Source organism: Choristoneura fumiferana, chromosome 26, assembly GCF_025370935.1.
Source record: "Choristoneura fumiferana chromosome 26, NRCan_CFum_1, whole genome shotgun sequence".
NCBI classification, from domain to species: Eukaryota; Metazoa; Arthropoda; class Insecta; order Lepidoptera; family Tortricidae; genus Choristoneura; species Choristoneura fumiferana.
In genome coordinates this window covers 4,965,543-4,974,262 of record NC_133497.1, presented here as the reverse complement: position 1 = coordinate 4,974,262, position 8,720 = coordinate 4,965,543, and the positions used below count along the sequence as shown (strand labels likewise).

The following is an 8,720-nucleotide window of genomic DNA, read 5'->3' as shown; positions in this document are numbered from 1 at the left end:
TTAGGAGATCATTGATTAGAAGATTGGCTATTTTTGTAGAATGTTGGGTATTTCCTGAAACCAAGTGATGGAAGTATTCAAGTAATAATGGTTCGTTGACAAGTTGTATAGCTGTGTCAGAGCGAAGCTGGTAATCTTGGACGAGTTTTCTTCGTGAGTCTTCTGGAGTTCTGGCATTTTGTCTTGGATGAGAGGTACGCTGATGACATCTTGGCTGTCTTCTTTGGTGTGAAGGTTGACATGTAACGGTGGGAGGTCGGCTCTGGCATATACCTGGAAAAAAAAAAAGAACTGACTTACCATCTATTCTCTGGTATACATATGTCAGAATCCTGGTACAGGGCAAGTCAGAAGGAAGCGCTAGGACTAGTTCCCTATGGGCCCCATACGGATTGGAAGCTTCACACACACCATAGAATAGAATTATTATTATATAGAATTGCTTCACAGGTGTATGTGGTGTATTATAAGGTTTGCCTTCAGTGAAACTGGCACTCTATGGTACCCACGTTTAGAACAAAACTGTTTTTTGAAAACTGGTTAACACAATATACATATACACTTTTGCTGCTGTCAGGAGTCATTGGCAGTAGTGGTTGCTAGCATAAAGCGACCGGTTGTCAAAACAGAAAAGTTGAAGTTGAAACTGGTTATAGACCAATTTGAATTCCCGTTTTGAATGCAGGAATTCAACAAGATGAATTAGGACGGTATTGGAAAATAATTAAGGTGAAATTCGACCTTTAAGGGTATAAAACCAGTGTATATTTGAATTTTAATAAAAAAGACTATTGTGTCATTTGGGTTCATGGCAAAATTGAAGATACTAAATAATAAATCGCATCAAAATCAGTACACAAACATATGTAGATATAGCCTCTTAACATGCTTAAGGGAATATTATTGATTCATAAAAAGAACCCTATGGTCATAAACAGTTGAATGGACGGAGAGACAAACAACATAAGGTTAGTAAATACCTACCCCTTAGGAAAGGGAATCCTAGGACAGAAATATAAAATGTTATTTATGGATTACTGGGCAGTGACAAACCTACCTATAATCTTGTACAACTTCTTTGTCTCTCATGGCGATGGTGATCCGGGCAACAGCGTCCCACGACCGAGTCTCGTTGACGATCCGGCCGCCGGACTCCAGGATGGCTTTCTGCCGTTCGATCTCGTGCCGGATCGCCCCCGCCACGCCTCGCACTGAACCGATGTTCTTTATCTGTAATATTTTTTTTTTGTAAAAATATGCAATTTTCAAATAAGACATGACATGACAGTCAAATGTGATAATATTACAATCTCATAAGTACACAGTTAAATCTAATTAAAAGGTCTAATTTATAAGAGGACATTACTCTGTGGTGAAAAGGAATAAAATACTGGAATATCAGTGAAGAATTTGTTCTTTGCTATCTCGCAGGAACTGTGCAATTTCTGTAAAAATTATCCTATGTCCTTCCCTGGGTATATTTTTAAACTGGTTTTCTTAACCAATAAAAAATTCCAATAGGAAACATACATTTTATCCTGAAAACATGTAAACTTGCCATGGGATGCAAATGAATTGTGGGCAACAGCTACTGGTTTATAAACATGCACTGAATTGAGTTTGATATCTTACCTCAGTCCGAGTAGACAGGGGCTCCCCAGGCCTCCGCAGTGACACATTAGCATCAACCCGGAGCGCCCCTTGCTCCATGCGTCCCGTGCAAGCACCTAGACGCTGCACTATCAGCACCAGTTCTTTGACCAATGCCGCTGCCTCCTCGCCATCCTGTAAACAAATAAAAACACTGTTAGGAAAATTGTATGCACCTTATATTGGCAGGCCTCCCACGTGATGGACTGACGTCGCAGGTGGCGGCGTTCTAAAGGGGAGGCCTTTGCTCAGCACTGGAAGTCTTCTGGCTGATGATGATGGAAGTTTTGAAATTCTTAGGCTTATAGAAACGACAAGTAACTTTGTCAAAATTTTAATTTGTCTTGTGCCCTACTATTGGATTGTTTGCAGTTCTTAAGTAGTGTGCAGTCAAATATATTATCAAAAGATTATACATTAGTACAATAAGAACTTTCTTTTGGACTGCCAGGGCCCTTGGGCACCAGCAACTATAGGGCTCCTTTGAAAAAAGTTAATATTTTGACTGTAAAAGTCATTACTTTCATGTAAACTTGCCATGCCACTCAATGAATCTGCTTATAAAGCGACTGCAAATTAGCTATGAAAAAAAAACATATACCAATAATATAGGACTTCAAGCCCTGGACCAGAGCCTCATATAATCTTATAGCAAAGACTGTACACACCATTGACTAATGGTGTCCAATATCTGTAATTCATGCTTCAGAAAAAATAATCTTGTACTTATGTTTACACCAACAAAGTAATAAATTAAATTAAAAGGAACCTACCTCTAAATCAGGTTCAAACACCAGCTCAATCAAGGGTGCTCCAGCCCTGTTGAGGTCGACTAGGCTGCGCTTGAGCTCATCATCGTGTAGAGACTTGCCACTGTCTTGCTCCAATTGGATTTGCTTGATTTTTGAACTCTTCTTGTATGGTTTCTTGTGAATTCCGGGTGTAAACACCTGAAACAATAAAAAATGTTCTGGTATAACATTTTTTAAATTCAAGTGATTTGTGCATATGCAAAATTTAAGAATATATTTTTCTACTTTTAAAATTGGTTTGAAAAATAAAATCAGAATGAATGATTTTTAAAATTATAAAATAGTGAGTGATAGAAATAAAGCATATATCAGACAATGTAAGTTTTGTAATGGACTACATAATGTGATAAAAGAAATGTTATAGCAAAGAGCCAGCAAGTTGCTCAGCTCACTGTATATCAGGGTTTCTAAGGGGCTGTTTCACCATCCATTGATTAGTGTTAACTGGCAATTAGGTGTGATGCCGTTTCCATCTATTTGAACAAAACAAATAGAGACGGCATCACATTTAACCGTCGGTTAACGCTAATCAATGGATGGTGAAACAGCCCCATAGAGTAGGGTCCACAAACCCCTGAGGGGTCCGTAACATATGTATCTGGGTCCGCAGTAGGTCAGTCTGTAAACATATTTACTAGGAAATTTTCAAAAATGTTTTTGACAGGGGTCCGTGGAATTGTTTAAATTGTGAAAGTGGTCCATGATTGCCAAAAAGTTTAAGGAACCCTGCTGTATATGAAAGGTTACTTTGGTAGGTATAACACTGTTGGGAGAAACTAATTGCTTGCCTTTTGTTAGCCTTACTTTGAAGGCTTAATGTTAATGTACTGTACTACACACTTTGTTCTTGTGGGCATTCTATACTTCTGTATTGTGTGTACAGTAGAGTTCATAAACTTGTGAGCAAAAATTTTATCAAAAATATCTGAACATGCTTCTATGCCGTTAACAATAGAGTTGTGTTCAGATATTTTTGATCAGTTTTGCTGAAAAGTTTATGAACTCTACTGTCATTATCATCATCATAGTATCAAACTATAGTGTTAAGAACCTAATTTTATTAATAAAGCAATCGGAAATAATCGGAAAACATTAGACTTTCCTCAGCATTACCTGAAAATTAATGACACCATCGCTCGCTAAAGGTGCTCTTTGCTGCGTGATTTGATAACCAGCTGGCAAATCAGCGTAAAAGTAATGTTTTCTATCAAATGTGGACACTTCGTTCACTTTACAAGAGAGTGCTAGTGCAGTCTTTACCCCTAATTCTACGCACTTTCTGTTTAACGCAGGCAAAGTCCCCGGTACTGCAGCATCGAGCAAAGCTACGCAGTTATTTACTAGACCACCAAATGTATTTTGAGCGCCTGAAAACAGCTTAGTTTCGGTATTTAACTGCGCGTGAACTTCCAAACCCACAACACTTTGCCACTTTTTATCGGAAACCGTTGAATAATTGCATTTACACGTAAAAGGTTGTTTGTATCGATATAATAAACGTCTAGAAATATTGCGTAAAACCATTGTAATTGATTTTAATTAAGAAAATAGTAATTGAAAATCTGGGAAACCATCGATGTTTTTTGACATAAGTTTTTGACAGCTTGTTTTTTTAAACCAATAATGCCATTGGTATCCACTGGCTAAACTCGATCATTATGCCACTCGCAATCCAATAGCTCCTGTATGAAAATAAAAGTAAATAACTTTTTGTGGGATTCATCACATTTAACTTATTAACTTATTAACGTTTCGTCAATATGTTAGAATTATAAAATTATTGTTTCACAATATTATATTTACAAGTCATTCTCCGAGCAAAGGTAGCTTGAAACTACAACTTAGGCAAAGTGTCGACTAGATGGCGGTGCTGAGACCAAAACGCGGGAAACGGATCGTAAAATGGCGCACATATTTAAAAGTTCATAGTGATTGTTACTGATCGTAAAATAATAAAATTTAATTTATGTTTACCACAATATTATAGCCGATGTTTTGATTAACAAAACAGTAAATTAATGACAAACAATAATAATGTATTCTAGTAACCGTTAATTGGATAAGGTAAGGTAGGACTAAAACTGTGCAAGTACTTACTTGTGAAGCTGTGAACGACGTGATGGATGAATTTAATAAATAATTATTTTTCAAACCTATCCTAGTATTGCATTGATAATTTGACTTAGAACGTAGCTTAGATATAAGTTAAAATTAAAACTAGAACTTAATTAAATATCACATTTTACAATATTACTCGGTACGCTACATTTCTACGCCACTAATCCCGTTACAACTTCGAAAAGGAACGAAAAGAGATAAAGAACGATGAAAGCTAGAGTTGCCTCGGCGATTGAATACATTTCTGTGATTCTTTTTGTGAAAGAAAAAAGGTGAAAAATATCCGTTTCGTGGATGATTTACGCGCTTAACTCGCGAGAAAGCGTACTGTCGATCGAGCCGCCTGGTGGGGTATGCCGCTGTTCTACACCGCGGTGGCAAAACACGAAGCCTTGGCACCTATACGACTAAGTTTAAAATTACCCAACACACCAAGTGGCCTAACGGCAAACTTAATAGTCACTTGTATACTGTATTTGTTGGGATTATAATGACATTAAATACACACCCACCGACTCGGCACGAAAATTATCTGGTCTGACGTCACGTTGGGTTTGCTTACATACACACACCTCCCGCTACTAGTCAATAAAAATGCTTATCTTGCTGAACTCGATTTTAAATGCATGGCTGGCATAGACTGTTCTAGGTTGTTGTTCTACTTAATAGGCTTAATGTAAAATCGGTATGAGTATTTATGTTTGAGTTAGGTAGAATAAATATGTGCTGAGGCAGAGCAGGTACCTACATACCTACGTGTTGGTGGCCTTCTTCGGATATTTTGTTTAAATATAAGAATAGGCGGTACGCGAGAGTAAGAAGCTCTCAGATAAGAAACAGATGCTTGCAGTAACATGGTAATTTTAACCTGTTGTTGACGGTAGGTGAAGAGAAGAAAGACACTACACTCGATGCTTTGGAACACCTACGCCTTGAGTGATGAACTGATGATGAGACATCCAAAACCTTACCCCTCAATTGTTCTATCTTCGCATGGCTCGCCTCGCTACTTCTGCAACAGTGTAAGATACACTAGTAAAAAATTGGCATGACTCCATAAATGGCTAAAGTTGGGGTGACGTAAATTCAGTGCCTCCAGTGAAAAAGGGAATAACTCAAAATCGCTACTTTTCAGTTTTTTTTTTTTTTATTTGACTGGATGGCAAACGAGCAAGTGGGAGTGTAGAGGCAAAAAACCTTTCTTTCGTCGTTTTTGGGTCTTTAGCGTTTAATATTAGATTTTATGATGGTTTCAGGCTTTAGGTATAGGTTATAGCTTTCGTTCAATGGATATTGTTTTAACATTAATTTATTATATACTTTTTTTGTTTTTATTTTGAGTTATCCCCCTTAGTCACGAAAGCATAACGGTACTTATAAGATGAATTGTGTTAGTCAATTCTGTGATACCTTAACATAAGACGACCCACCCTTAACTACGACTGTTCTACGGTTATAACAACACTTATTCTACCCAACTTATGCCTTTATGTAGGTAGGTACACCGTGCTTTAAGAGAATAGTCGCTTTTAGTTCTATTTATATCCACAATGTTACGGAACAACACAAGTTGTATCTTTTTGTAAAAAAAAACTGCATATGTGTCTAGGTTGTTTTTTTTTTAGTTAAATGCACTTGTACCTTTAGACTGATAAAAAATTGCAGATAAGTAGAAATATGCCTTTAGAAACGGTGAGTTATATCCATAGCTTAATCGAAAAAACTGGGTTAGGGGATAACTAGAGATATGTCCTTTTGTCACAATAATATGTAACCAAACACGCTGAATCCAATGGTGTAATAAAAACATAAGGACATATAATAACTCGTCTTACTTATTCCCCTTTTCACTGGAGGCACTGAATTGTGGATGTGGATGACCTTATGGGAAAAAATCGGATAACACAATAGCAATACTTAATCATATTTATTTTCAATTAACAATATTGCATATTTTCCAGCTTATCTACATAAAGACTCGTTATTTTCAATCCGACTTCGCCTACATATTAAGCAGCCATTGTCCCGCCATCGACATATTACCATTAATACCTACCTATTCATAAACATTTCAATTAAGTATACGACAACCTTATAGTAGGTAGTTATACTTACTACGTAGTTACTTCAACAAACCTGATAAAATCAACAATAAATATTTACACGGCAGAAGTAGGTAGGTACCTGTGGTGAATAATAAATAAGAAGCAATGTACATATAATAAGTAAATACCTACTTATAACATTATTTTATGGGCGTAAAATTTGTAGGTAGGCGCGCCCCCATTAGAAAGCACACTGCCATCTACAGAACAGACATCCGTAACATAAGTACCTAAATAGAACCGGTGCGTTGCCGGTCCTTTTAGAAAAAGTAAGTAGGTAACTTATTCAAGTTTTTTCAGAGAAACTATAACTTACTTGTGCTTGACAAAGCCGCGAAGTGTTTGAACTAATCAATGCTTCATAGATTTTTAAATAGCCGACAAAGTTTATCAGGAAAAGGCGTAGGAAAAAGGCCTCTTTTTTCCACCACACGTCTCTGTCGAAAACAAAATCAAATCAAATATGTAAGTAAACAATAAAATCAAATATCACATTATAATTACTTTATAAGTAGGTACGTAATTAAAATATACTAATTGTTATATATTTAAGTTAGAATTTCCTATTTCATGCGTAAAATTTGTTTGAATCGCATTAAATAAATTTTGTAAGTACCTAACTCAAAAAAAATCGACAATAGTAGATTATTGTCGTGGCCTGGAAGTAGGCAATTGCTGGCTGAGTATGAGTATTAAACGGACGAGCTTGCGAGTCCGTTTAACTAATACGAAGCCAGCAATTGCTATTCCAGCCGAGACTAATATAAGCTTTTCTCAAAAATGGTGAATAATTCTGAAATAGAATAAACTTTTTCTCAAAATATATTATAAAATTTAACTTTATTACAATGTTTTTCTTATGCTTTCCCGCCTTTTTTCATTAAAAATAAACTGCAGATGTATTTTTCCACCGAAAACACCACAAGCTATTTCAGACCCAATAGAAAAAGTCCGGAGTTCCAACAAAATATCTGATACCGGCCATTAGACTTGGCTGTACGACTTGTGCCAACATTTCCATAGCCTTTTTAACTTTAAAAAAAAATGTGACTGATTGCAGGCGCGCTAATTCATTATTGTCGAGCTAGCGCACCTGCAATCTTTTTAACTTTTTAATTTTTCACTGACCATAAACTATGCACTTCACCTTCTGATATGTAAAGAATAATGTCAACTTTTACGGACATTTTTGAGAAAAAGAAATTTCACAACATCAGACATTGAATCAACGTCTTTAATAGAAATATAAATATTTGAGGGACAAAAAATAATGACAAAAACACGCATCAATACAGTAAAGTTCTTTTGCTAACAAAACAAAAGAAAAATATACGTCATTAAGCAAGTTTTCTATTTCTCCGTACATACATGACTATGGTACAGTCAAGGGCATAAATATTATGTACGTTCCCAGAGCTTCAAATACACAGGTTGTTCGGCAAATGGACCGTAAATTTTTTTTGGGATATTATTGGGGTATTTGCTATCTTTTCACCCTTGGACCTTGGTTCCTAAGGGTCACAGTTTTGGAGATATGATTTTTTAAATGTTTTTCTCAAATTTACCGAAATCCCGCCTTTAAACGTTCGTAACTTTTTTATTAATGTATGTAAAATTATTATTTTTTGTATTTAATACTTGGTAATACATGCTTGTTCAAATAATAATAGTTTTTATTATAATTCATAGTCTCAGAAGGACGTACGAGGATTTTTATTCCAAAAAATTACTGATTGTGTGAATAAAATCCTACTTTGAAAATAAATTATCAAAAAACTATATATAATATTTTTAACATACATTAATAAATAAGTTACGAACTTTTAAAGGCGGGATTTCGGTAAATTTGAGAAAACCATTTAAAAAATCATATCTCCAAAACCGTGACCCTTAGGACCCAAGGTCCAAGGTAAAAGATGGCAATTAACCCAAACATGTCCCAAAAAATTTGACGGTCCATGTGCCGAACACCCTGTATAATAATAATGTACTACTGTATATATCCATGTAAATATATCCGTGCGGCAATTTGATC

General features: G+C 35.8%; 1 protein-coding gene and 1 pseudogene across 1 annotated transcript in view; both read right to left on the bottom strand.

The window, feature by feature from the left end:
- Positions 1-8,720, bottom strand: part of LOC141442608 (cilia- and flagella-associated protein 91-like) — a gene marked incomplete in the record, with an annotated part of 185,848 nt that overhangs the window by 104,330 nt on the left and 72,798 nt on the right.
- LOC141443044 (glutamyl-tRNA(Gln) amidotransferase subunit B, mitochondrial-like) lies at positions 5-4,667 on the bottom strand (annotated as a pseudogene).